The sequence below is a fragment of the Rutidosis leptorrhynchoides genome, chromosome 6 (genome assembly GCF_046630445.1).
Source record: "Rutidosis leptorrhynchoides isolate AG116_Rl617_1_P2 chromosome 6, CSIRO_AGI_Rlap_v1, whole genome shotgun sequence".
In the NCBI taxonomy this organism is placed as follows: domain Eukaryota; kingdom Viridiplantae; phylum Streptophyta; class Magnoliopsida; order Asterales; family Asteraceae; genus Rutidosis; species Rutidosis leptorrhynchoides.
Window position 1 is genome coordinate 25,082,142 of NC_092338.1, and position 12,745 is coordinate 25,094,886.

A 12,745-nucleotide genomic window follows, 5' to 3' on the forward strand; every position below is an offset into this window, starting at 1 on the left:
ACTCCAGCAGCACCTAACCCGAGGCCTGCAAATCAAAGTAACCTCTCGCACCCGAAGAACCACATAACACTCCTAACCAGAGAACCACAAGCTCGTCAAGTAAGATCAAAACCCCGTTCGAGCGGAAAAAAGGATCCCGAGAGAACAACTTCAAAAAGCATCAATTTACCATGGTCAACAAGTAAACACACGTCGGCAACGACATCGAATCCACCCGAATAGACTCGACTACGGGAGAGGCATGAACACTACAGCGGAACGACAACCGAATAGTACAAATAACGACGTCAAACCAATAGAGACCCAGTTATCATCGTCGAATTTTCTGGGGACAATTACAAACCCGCAGATTCCGACAATCAAAACAAACAACCGGCATTCGCCGATGTCCGCCAGTAAAACCAGCAGCCACCAGCGAACACCAGCCACCACAATAGAAACCAGCGGCAGCCAACCACGAAAAATGAAGTGTTTAGGTGAAAAGATTTTGAGTAACATTTAAATTTAGGTGAAAAGATTTTGAGTAACATTTAAAATATGATTGAAGTTGGATAAAAAAATAAATAAATAAAGTGAAAATGAAGTGTCACAAGCAAATGGAAATTTGACGCTAGGTAAGCTCCAACTAAATGGAAAACAAGGTCCACACCTAGAGTCCAAAGACTCGATATTATGAAGAGTAATTGAACAAACACATGAAATAATCCTTTAATCACAGAAAGCAAACTCTCCAATCACAGGAGTTCAAAAACACTAAGTATAAATCCACAATCAAAACGATTATGAATAAGATGCACAGGTTTACATAATAAACAAATCTTACAAACAAGTTCAATGAAATATGAACTTGTTAATCACTCAAAACAGTGATCAAACGATTGAAAAGATGATCAAAACTCGTATGAATAAAAACGAATAGATCAAAAAGAATGAATAAAAGAAAATAAAAGAAAATAACTTAAATAATAACTTATAATTGCATTCAGGTCCTTCAAGACTGTAAAGTAGGCTAAACACCAAAGTTTCATCTTTTACATTTTGGCAACCAAACTTTAACTATCCAAAAATGACTCCAAGCCCACTGAACATACTTAACCCATAAATAAATAAAACAAATATACTATATAACATTTTCACAGGGCTCGTCCGGAAAATTTTTGTCCCTAGAGCGAGGCGAAAAAAAAACCTCTTTTCTGTAGCGAATAATATAAGTTATTTTGTATTTTGATAATTTTCGACGTCGACTTAATATTAAAAGGGGTATATAAGTGGTAGTCTTCAAGAAATGTTAAGATTTTGTATGTGAGTTTTACCCTAGTGCCACCGCCTATGAGCTCGCGTGCATTGGGTGCATATCTACGGACACGTATTCTCGTCAAGAATTATACAAAAACGTATTCGTTTTCTCTACATCTTTTCGGAATTGTGTCAGACACAAACTCGGTTTAAAATTTTATTTTGTTTGATCGTACTCCGTATTTTATTTGGTTCCAAATTAAGTTCATGCATAATCTGATTATTTGTATTTCATGTTTGACGATTATTGTGGTTTATGTAATCTGATTATGATGGTTTATAAAACTCATTTTATTTATTCTTGAAACATAAATTGATTACTAAAGACTAAATAACTTTATAATTAGTTTCAATGTTTTCTTAAATCAGAGACTGATCATGCATATTTTTACCATAGGGTTAATATGCCTGTTCAATACGTAAAGGGGGGTTTAAGGATCTTAGAACAAGGCTCTCCGGTCCGGCTACAGTGAATAACCCTGGCCGATATGATGATATCGGTGGGGTGGCCAAGTGATTAAGTCCACCTTCGATAGCAGTCGCTGATCAGAAGGCCCCAAATAAGGTTGTAGGTGCTAGTTTAATAAAGAACTAACCTGTTAACCTTAAGAAAACGAGAGATGATGCTGATAACGTAAAACGTGTGGTAAACGATGATTACGTAATGTGATCATGTGTAGAATGATAATTAAGGTTAGTATATATAGGCAAACCCTCATTCTAGAACCGTCTAAGATCGTGATAATCCTGTCCATAACAAACTACCTTGAATCACGGATATAATTATGGCAAAGATATTTACTTGATGACCAAGTAACCGCTGTACCGGGAACAAAGGCATTTGATACGAATCCGCATACCGCATGCCGCATACAAGTGCACGCATACGCATGCTAGCGAGTGCCCGCATACATACTCATTGCGCATGCGGGTTGCGGTATCATTATGTCCCCCCAGTTTGATGTTATATGGCGCAAGACATATGATATCAACTATTAAGCGAAAAAGAAAAAACAAGAAAACGGCTAGCATTTAATTTTCCGCGTGCGTTTCGATGTCATTAAATGCCTGTCACTGTCGCAGAAACCCATTCGGCTGACAAGACGTAAAGTGGCAGTTGGCAGGCGCGTGTTAAGCCACGCGCTCCTATTGAACCATACCATCCTGACATCCACTCGCGTGCATAAAATGCTACCCGTTGATTGCATAACACGTGTACAGCCACGATGAGACCGTTTCACCCCATGACTTCCAATCCATACTATAAATAGACGTCATTCACACACATTTCCACTTTTCTGCACCAAGCTTCCCTGATACGCTGCCAATTTCAATTCTGAACAAATCTTGAATACTCCAGCCAACTTCTAAAGGTTAGTTATTCTCCGATCACTTTATAGAAAATGACTAAGGCTAATGAGACATATGTAGATAGTGTAGTGTCTATTATAGAGCAGAAGCATATTGATTCTTTAGTTAAACAATATCCACCCCTAGCACAGTACAATCTGGTGCCACCCGCGTCTAATCAGCGTGCTCACAAACCGCCGGAGAAGAAGGTAGCCATATACGAGCATGCGTTTAAGCATGGCAATTTTAGGGTGCCTCCTTCCGACTTTTTTCTAGGCGTTTTAGATCATTTCAGCGTAGGATTAGGGAAATTACACCCTTACACGATAGGAAAGATTGTGCTGTTTGAGATGTGGTGCGCTGCACTCAACAAGGTTCCCTTAGTGAAGGTATTCTGTCACCTATACCGCTTAGCGAATCATCACAAGTCGTGGTTCACTTTCTTCGCTCGCCAAAACTTTACCAATACCCCCAAATCAAACGCGGGTTAATGGAAAGAAACCTTCTTTTTCATTGACCAAACTGTTGTTGGGGCCAATTTTTCGCAAACGCTTATCTGGTGCGAAAACGTGGCAAAGGACGTGAACAAAACCCCCGCCCTTGATGATGAGGAAACAAAGCTGTTAGCGGAGTGTGCTAACGCACAACTCGTGAACCGTTCGTATGGAAATGTGATGCTGCGGTTAGGAAACATATCCGCGCACTGGCCATGGGAGAACATGCGTCCAGCCATAATCGCGCCGAATGGCAAGGGTAGGAATAGTATAAATGCATATGAATATTTAACCACTGGCGTATACATACATGTTTTAATATTGTGCATATGTTTGAAGAGATGAAGATGAAGAAAGTGCTTACCGCAGGGAGATTGCGGCCATCTCATTCCGCAAGCAGAACGTTAATGAGCCGCTTGAGCAGGAGAAGACTGGCGAGAATGAGGTGCAAGCACCTGCCACCTCGGGCAACAAGCGCAAGGCTGCCGAAGCCACTCAAACCAAGCAGAAGAAGAAGTAGCTAACTCCTAAACAAAAGGAGGACATGCGGAATGACAACTTTGTCCCCGTCGATCCAGCATCCGCAGATCTTCCTCCTCCTATCACCGGTAAGAATTTCTTTTCTTTCGTAAACATCGTATGATTAACTTCATGTGCTAACAAGTTACTGATTTGCATAGCATATTGAGGAGACGCAGCAGACGTCACCGCAGGCAAATCTGGAACTGGAGGCTACCGCCACGTCCAGGGACAGGGCGATACACCTTGACTCTGATTCTACCCCAGTCCCACCGCCCGGTAGCTTCCGATTGGCAAACCTGGCGTAGCTCACCCAGTCCTCCGCCGAAAACGCCGCAGAGCAGTCTGCCTTTCTGCAACAAATCTTTCCGACTGAGTTTCGCAATCAGCTAGCCGCACTGCCCTTTCACCAAGCGCTCAATGCCTTTATCCAGAACGGCCTTGTGTTCTTTGGTATGTTTGCGGACCAGGCCCGCCGCTCCACCAATTTGTATCAAGTGGCCGTGCAAAAAGAAACAGAGTTGGGACTGCTGCAAGCGGGCGTTGACCAGGTCAAAAAAGACAGGGATGCCGCGGAAAAAGCGCGCAAGGCAGTGGAGGTGACTGTGGCGGAAACAAAGACCACCCTGATTGAGGAAAGGAAGAAAAACCGCGAGTTGGTTGGGGCGGTTGATCAGGCGAAACGTGAAACGGAGAGCCTGCGGCTGGGACTGAAAAGGGTGAAGAGGGAGAAGGATGACGCGGTGACAGGCCGTGAGCTGGCAGAGGCGGACTTATCAAAGTTTCGCACCGCCCTTCCCACCATTGCGCAGAAGGTGATGGACTCGGGGCTCGTAACCGACAAATTTAACGCCTATGTTGATGTGGTGAAGGACCATGAAATCAACAAGGTGATGGTAGAGGTTATCAAAGGATGCGGTATGACGCCACCGTACCCCGACATTGTGCAGAAGAACTTGAAGGAGGGTACTACCGTGGCGCTCCTTGAAGCGGAAGACGCCATCGCAACCATCCCAATTCCCCTAATCAATGCTTTTGCCGCGGACCCGAATATGTCGGTTGATGGGTTCCTTAAGGAGGAGTTTTAGGTTTTTTTTGTAACCGTTTGCGCCGTAAGTCCTATGCTTAGGCAGGCAATTGTAAATATATTATTTTCTCCCTAAGTCCCGTGTTGGGCAGGCATTTGAAACGATTTAGTTGTAATAACTTAGTTTATATTATATATTAGTGTTATGCATGCATTTTCTATTAATTGTTTATATATCGCGAATCAAAACAATATAAACCGCATGCCTATGCGCATAGTTAACCAAAACTCATGCGCATACGCAGGCACTGCGTAAAATAAACCAACATTTTAGCAATTTTACCTTTAACAGTTTAGACTCAAAAGCTACTGCGTTATTGCTTTGTCATGTGCTAGAGGTGCACTTTAGCTGTATGGTAAGCAACGCAACTAAAAACAAACCAATGCTTTTATACTTAAGAGTTCCTCAAGCAAACCAATGCGAGAGTAATTACGCACAAGCATAGTAATGCTTGTATTTTTAAGTCGACTTGGCAGCCATCTAGTCTGCGTGGCGGTTGGCTAGGGGAAAGCCAATTCCCTTCACCTGTGACGACCCGAGAATTTACTACCAAATTTAAACTTAATCTTTATATGATTTCGACACGATAAGCAAAGTCTATAATATTGAGATACAAAATTTTTGAATTATTTTTATGATTCGGTTAACCTTTGACTATTCCCGACGATTCACGGACAATTGTTTGTATATATATATATATATATATATATATATATATATATATATATATATATATATATGAAAATTAAATACATGTAACTTGTTATATCCTTTATATTAATTGTATTATTATTATTAGATTTACCATGATTTTTTTTAGTATTATTTTTATCATTATAATTATTAGTATTACTAATATATCAAATAAAGATTTTTCAATATAAAAATATATTTATGACATAAATCATGACTATATTAATATTTTAGTAATAAATATTAACTATCTCGTTGAAGTATATAAAAATAAATATACCTAATTAAGTTATTAATGAAACATTAAAATAACAACTATATCATTAATAATACATAAATTTGTTTGATTACCATAATATGTGTTAATATATATATATATACATGTTATAGGTTCGTGAATCCGAGGCCAACCCTGCTTTGTTTAATATCGTCATATGTATTTTTACTACAAAATACAGTATTGTGAGTTTCATTTGCTCCCTTTTTAAATGCTTTTGCAATATATATTTTTGGGACTGAGAATACATGCGCTGCTTTTATAAATGTTTTACGAAATAGACACAAGTAATTGAAACTACATTATATGGTTGAATGATCGAAGCCGAATATGCCCCTTTTACTTGGTAACCTAAGAATTAGTAAACCAGTCTACTAATTGACGCGAATCCTAAAGATAGATCTATTGGGCCTAACGAACCCCATCCAAAGTACCGGATGCTTTAGTACTTCGAATTCATTTTTATCATGTCCGAAGGATTTCCCGAAATGATAGGGGATATTCTTATATGCATCTTGTTAATGTCGGTTACCAGGTGTTCAATCCATATGAATGATTTTTGTCTCTATGCATGGGACGTATATTTATGAGAACTGGAAATGAAATTCTTGTGGTCTATTAAAATGACGAAAATGAATGACTATAATAAACTAATGAACTCACCAACCTTTTGGTTGACACTTTAAAGCATGTTTATTCTCAGGTATTAAAGAAATCTTCCGCTGTGCATTTGCTCATTTTAAAGATATTACTTGGAGTCTTTCATGGCATAATTTTGATGAACGTTGCATTCGAGTCATTGAGTTCATCAAAGATTATTATTAAGTTAGTTATAGTTGGATAGTGGATATTATGAAATGGTATGCATGCCTGTCAATTTTCGATGTAAAGAAAGTTTGTCTTTTAAAAACGAATGCAATGTTTGTAAAATGTATCATATAGAGGTCAAATACCTCGCTATGTAATCAACTATTGTGAATCGTTTATAATGTATATGAACGGGTCCTGTTAGTTGGTATCAGAGCGGTGGTCTTAGCGAACCAGGTCTTGTATTAGTGTGTCTAACTGATAGTTGTTTAGATGCATTAGTGAGTCTGGACTTCGACCGTGTCTGCATGTCAAAAGTTTTGCTTATCTTTTTGTGTCGAAAATTATCTGCTTATCATTCTTAGTCTAGACACGTCTTACTGCCTCTATTGCATAGACTGTGTATAGATAAATTCATATCTTAGCATATCTGTTATTGTTACCTTTGCCTGACAGCATCCGTAGATTTCCCCGTAACTTATGGGATTTTAGTATTATATATGCATATGTAAATTATGTATTGCAGGGTACTAATCTACATCCTATAATCTATTTCTTATCGAAAAATCCTTCATCTGATCGTACGAGATGAATCCCTCAACCAGTTCGAATTCCTCGGATTCCGACAGCTATTCTGATATGGAGTTTCACCTAAGCTCCGAAAGCAGTGTCACCGGAATGAATCAACCAATTCATCTGATGGGTTCGTAGCCTACTTAATCATTGGAGACAAAAATAAGGTGATCCTTTCCATCAACCAAATTCACCTCTTGGGAAGAACCTTAAGCACTTACCGGCGAACCAGTCCAAAATATCATTTTCACCCTCATTTCTCGAATATCTCATCATGATTATATAATATCTCAGATTCTAAACCTTATTCATTCGCTCGTTCCAACCGACAATCATCTCGGAATAATAGAAGAAGTCAACAAACTTCGCGCTCGAGAAATAAATTTGGAGAATATGGTGCAAAATTTACCAGCTTCAGCAACATCACCAGCACCAACAGTACCACCAACAACCCAAGTTTCAACATCATATGCCTCAACATCTCATTCTGTACCTCTAGAATAATCATCGTTCTACATGACGTTCTACATCATTTATCTTCGTTCGACATGATGGTTATGTAACCTCTAATGTTTTAGAGATTATGTACTCTAATCTAAACGTAAACCAAATGAGTTTAATATCATATTAACTCATTAAATCCATGATTACATCTGAAAAAAATATATACGTATATATATTTTCATAAAGATTGTAATTAAAAATTCTTTTGTACAAACTGTTAATGCTGAAAATATTTTAACGGGTAGGTAATACTCGAGGAATATTTAGATTTCACCTTAATAAGTTACACTGTACATTCGTCGAAGCTGATTCAACAGTCATTTACTATCCTACTTACATCCACAAGATATACGAATCCGTTCACCATAAAATAACCATTTTCATTCAATTTCATATTTGGATTTTGACTTATCAGGATCCAACAAGTGGCATAATGAAGAAAACATTGGACAAAATAAAATTTGTTAGAAACAAACAAATTAACTATGAGAAATTTTGTTAATAATCCACGCTAACAAAATCCTAGCTAACTGTTCCTAGCTAACTGTTAATTCCCTATTACATTTTAATTATCGCAATTTTAATTTTCGCAATTTTATTTATCGTCATTTAATTTCTGTTATTTACATTACGCACTTTATTTATCGTGATTTAAATTTCTGTTATTTATATTACGCACTTTAAATATCGGGACACGTATTCAAGGTTTTGATATATCATATCGACGCATCTATATATATTATTTAGAATAACCATATACACTCTATATGCTGTAATGATCGAGTTCTCTATACAGGGTTGAGGTTGATTCTACAATAATATATATACTTTGAGTTGTGATCGAGTCTGAGACATGTACACGGGTCACGATACGTATTAATTAATTTGAATATTATATATATGAATTATTGAACTGCTAACTGTGGACTATCTACTGTGGACTGCCAACATTGGACAATTAAAATGAATTAAAATATTAATTATAACATATGAAACTAAACAATTCTTCAAGTTTGCCACTTGATTTCATCTTAAACCTCATTTGTATCTTAACGATTACAAACTGCGTTCAAACTTTTCGTGATCCTTGAAAACACCTCAATCGATGGGATGAACCAACCGCACTTCATCTACGGAAGGAAAGATTGATGCATATAGACATGCACCTGAAAACACTCGGAACCTGAGTAAACGTTTAACACGTATATGTACTAGCTCCTTTGGCGATGTTATTACCGAAAATAACTTTGCAATCCCTTTCCAAAGTAGTCAAATTTGTCACAGCTTCAGCAAATCAATTTCGACTTTTCATTCGAATAAACTCTATTATAACCTTGATATATAAGTTGCCTTTCGTCATCGTTACCGGGGAAACCTTTTATATTCCACCATATTACCAACAGATGTACCAACAACTTCATTGCTCATCGGCTTAAGTCTCTCTCCGAAAAAAACCCATTGTATTTGTTCATTAAAACCCTATCATATACTCATCCGCACCTTGTAACGAGAATTGCCATACCAAGTATCGAGAAATCAGCAATAAGTATTTTGAATCTCTCAGCGTTTCTACATCAAAAGTTATATATACATATAACATTTATTCCTTGGAATTATGATCTCTCATCCTTAAACTCTGAACAAATTACAAGGACTAAACTTGTACATAAAGAATCCTGATGATTCTGAATCCGATGAAACCTTCAACGAATACCTTGCTCCTTAATCGCTCTAAATCATCGTGAATGAATTTCTTCATCACAATTTGATTCTAAAATTCTAAGATATTATCGTATCTTTCATTATTAATATCCTCAATATTTCTGAAGATATCTTCATAAATATTCTCATCCGATATTAATTATCTCTCCGCACTGTTTGTGTTATTTCATAAAAGGAAACTGTTTTAGTTTTTATATTCTGTAAACCTTCGAGTTTAAAGTATGAATGTTTTTTGAAGTAGTGTTGGGAACTGAAGCAGTGTTGGGAACTGAAGCATGAGTTAGTATAATATAATGACACTTGATCAACGTGATTATATTACAGTAAGTCATGCTGAGTTTTTAATGGAACGTGATGATTCACAGACTATTGTAGTGACCCGAACTTTTTCATGTTTATATATATATTAAATGAAATTGTTATTTTCATGATTAAGTGTTTCCAACATGTTAAGCAATCAAACTTTTTAAGACTTGATTAATTGAAATAGGTTTCATATAGACAATTGACCACCCAAGTTGACCGGTGATTCACGAACGTTAAAACTTGTAAAAACTATACGATGACATATATATGGTTATATATATAGTTAACATGATTTTATTATAAGTATGTATCTCATTAGGTATTTTAACAATGAGTTATATACATAAAAATGAGACTATTAATTTAAGAAACTCGAAAACGATATATATAACGATTATCGTTATAACAACGTCTTACTAGGTACATATGAATCATATTAAGATATTGATACACTTGGTTAATTATGTTAAATGATAAGTAAATATATTATTAAGTGTATTAACAATGAAATACATATGTAAAAATAAGACTACTAACTTAATGATTTCGAAACGAGACATATATGTAACGATTATCGTTGTAATGACATTTAACTGTATATATATCATACTAAGATATATTATATATCATAATATCATGATAATATAACAATTTAACATCTCATTTATTATAATAAACAATGGGTTAATAACATTCAACAAGATCGTTAACCTAAAGGTTTCAAAACAACATTTACATGTAACGACTAACGATGACTTAACGACTCAGTTAAAATGTATATACATGTAGTGTTTTAATATGTATTCATACACTTTTGAAAGACTTCAAGACACTTATCAAAATACTTCTACTTAACAAAAATGCTTACAATTACATCCTCGTTCAGTTTCATCAACAATTCTACTCGTATGCACCCGTATTCGTACTCGTATAATACACAGCTTTTAGATGTATGTACTATTGGTATATACACTCCAATGATCAGCTCTTAGAAGCCCATGTGAGTCACCTAACACATGTGGGAACCATCATTTGGCAACTAGCATGAAATATCTCATAAAATTACAAAAATATGAGTAATCATTCATGACTTATTTACATGAAAACAAAATTACATATCCTTTATATCTAATCCATACACCAACGACCAAAAACACCTACAAATACTTTCATTCTTCAATTTTCTTCATCTAATTGATCTCTCTCAAGTTCTATCTTCAAGTTCTAAGTGTTCTTCATAAATTCCAAAAGTTCTAGTTTCATAAAATCAAGAATACTTCCAAGATTGCAAGTTTACTTCCAAGTTTTCTAAATCCATTCCAAGTAATCATCCAAGATCAAGAAATCTTTGTTACTTACAGTAGGTTATCTTTCTAATACAAGGTAATAATCATATTCAAACTTTAATTCAATTTCTATAACTATAACAATCTTATTTCGAGTGGAAATCTTACTTGAAATTGTTTTCGTGTCATGATTTTGCTTCAAGAACTTTCAAGCCATCCAAGGATCCTTTGAAGCTAGATCCATTTTTCTCATTTCCTGTAGGTTTATCCAAGGAACTTGAGGTAGTAATGATGTTCATAACATCATTCGATTCATACATATAAAGCTATCTTATTCGAAGGTTTAAACTTGTAATCACTAGAACATAGTTTAGTTAATTCTAAACTTGTTCGCAAATAAAAGTTAATCCTTCTAACTTGACTTTTAAAATCAACTAAACACATGCTCTATATCTATATGATATGCTAACTTAATGATTTAAAACCTGGAAACACGAAAACACCGTAAAACCGGATTTACGCCGTCGTAGTAACACCGCGGGCTGTTTTGGGTTAGTTAATTAAAAACTATGATAAACTTTGATTTAAAAGTTGTTATTCTGGGAAAATGATTTTTATTATGAAAATGAAACTATATCCAAAAATTATGGTTAAACTCAAAATGAAAGTATGTTTTCTAAAATGGTCATCTAGACGTCGTTCTTTCGACTGAAATGACTACCTTTACAAAAATGACTTGTAACTTATTTTCCCGACTATAAACCTATACTTTTTCTGTTTAGATTCAAAAAATAGAGTTCAATATGAAACCATAGCAATTTGATTCACTCAAAACGGATTTAAAATGAAGAAGTTATGGGTAAAACAAGATTGGATAATTTTTCTCATTTTAGCTACGTGAAAATTGGTAACAAATCTATTCCAACCATAACTTAATTAACTTGTATTGTATATTATGTAATCTTGAGATACCATAGACACGTATACAATGTTTCGACCTATCATGTCGACACATCTATATATATTTCGGAACAACCACAGACACTCTATATGTGAATGTTGGAGTTAGCTATACAGGGTTGAGGTTGATTCCAAAATATATATAGTTTGAGTTGTGATCAATACTGAGATACGTATACACTGGGTCGTGGATTGATTCAAGATAATATTTATCGATTTATTTCTGTACATCTAACTGTGGACAACTAGTTGTAGGTTACTAACGAGGACAGCTGACTTAATAAACTTAAAACATCAAAATATATTAAAAGTGTTGTAAATATATTTTGAACATACTTTGATATATATGTATATATTGTTATAGGTTCGTGAATCAACCAGTGGCCAAGTCTAACTTCCCAACGAAGTAAAAATCTGTGAAAGTGAGTTATAGTCCCACTTTTAAAATCTAATATTTTTGGGATGAGAATACATGCAAGTTTTATAAATGATTTACAAAATAGACACAAGTACGTGAAACTACATTCTATGGTTGAATTATCGAAATCAAATATGCCCCTTTTTATTAAGTCTGGTAATCTAAGAATTAGGGAACAGACACCCTAATTGACGCGAATCCTAAAGATAGATCTATTGGGCCTAACAAACCCCATCCAAAGTACCGAATGCTTTAGTACTTCGAAATTTATATCATATCCGAAGGGTGTCCCGGAATGATGGGGATATTCTTATATATGCATCTTGTTAATGTCGGTTACCAGGTGTTCACCATATGAATAATTTTTATCTCTATGTATGGGATGTGTATTGAAATATGAAATCTTGTGGTCTATTGTTACGATTTGATATATATAGGTTAAACCTATAACT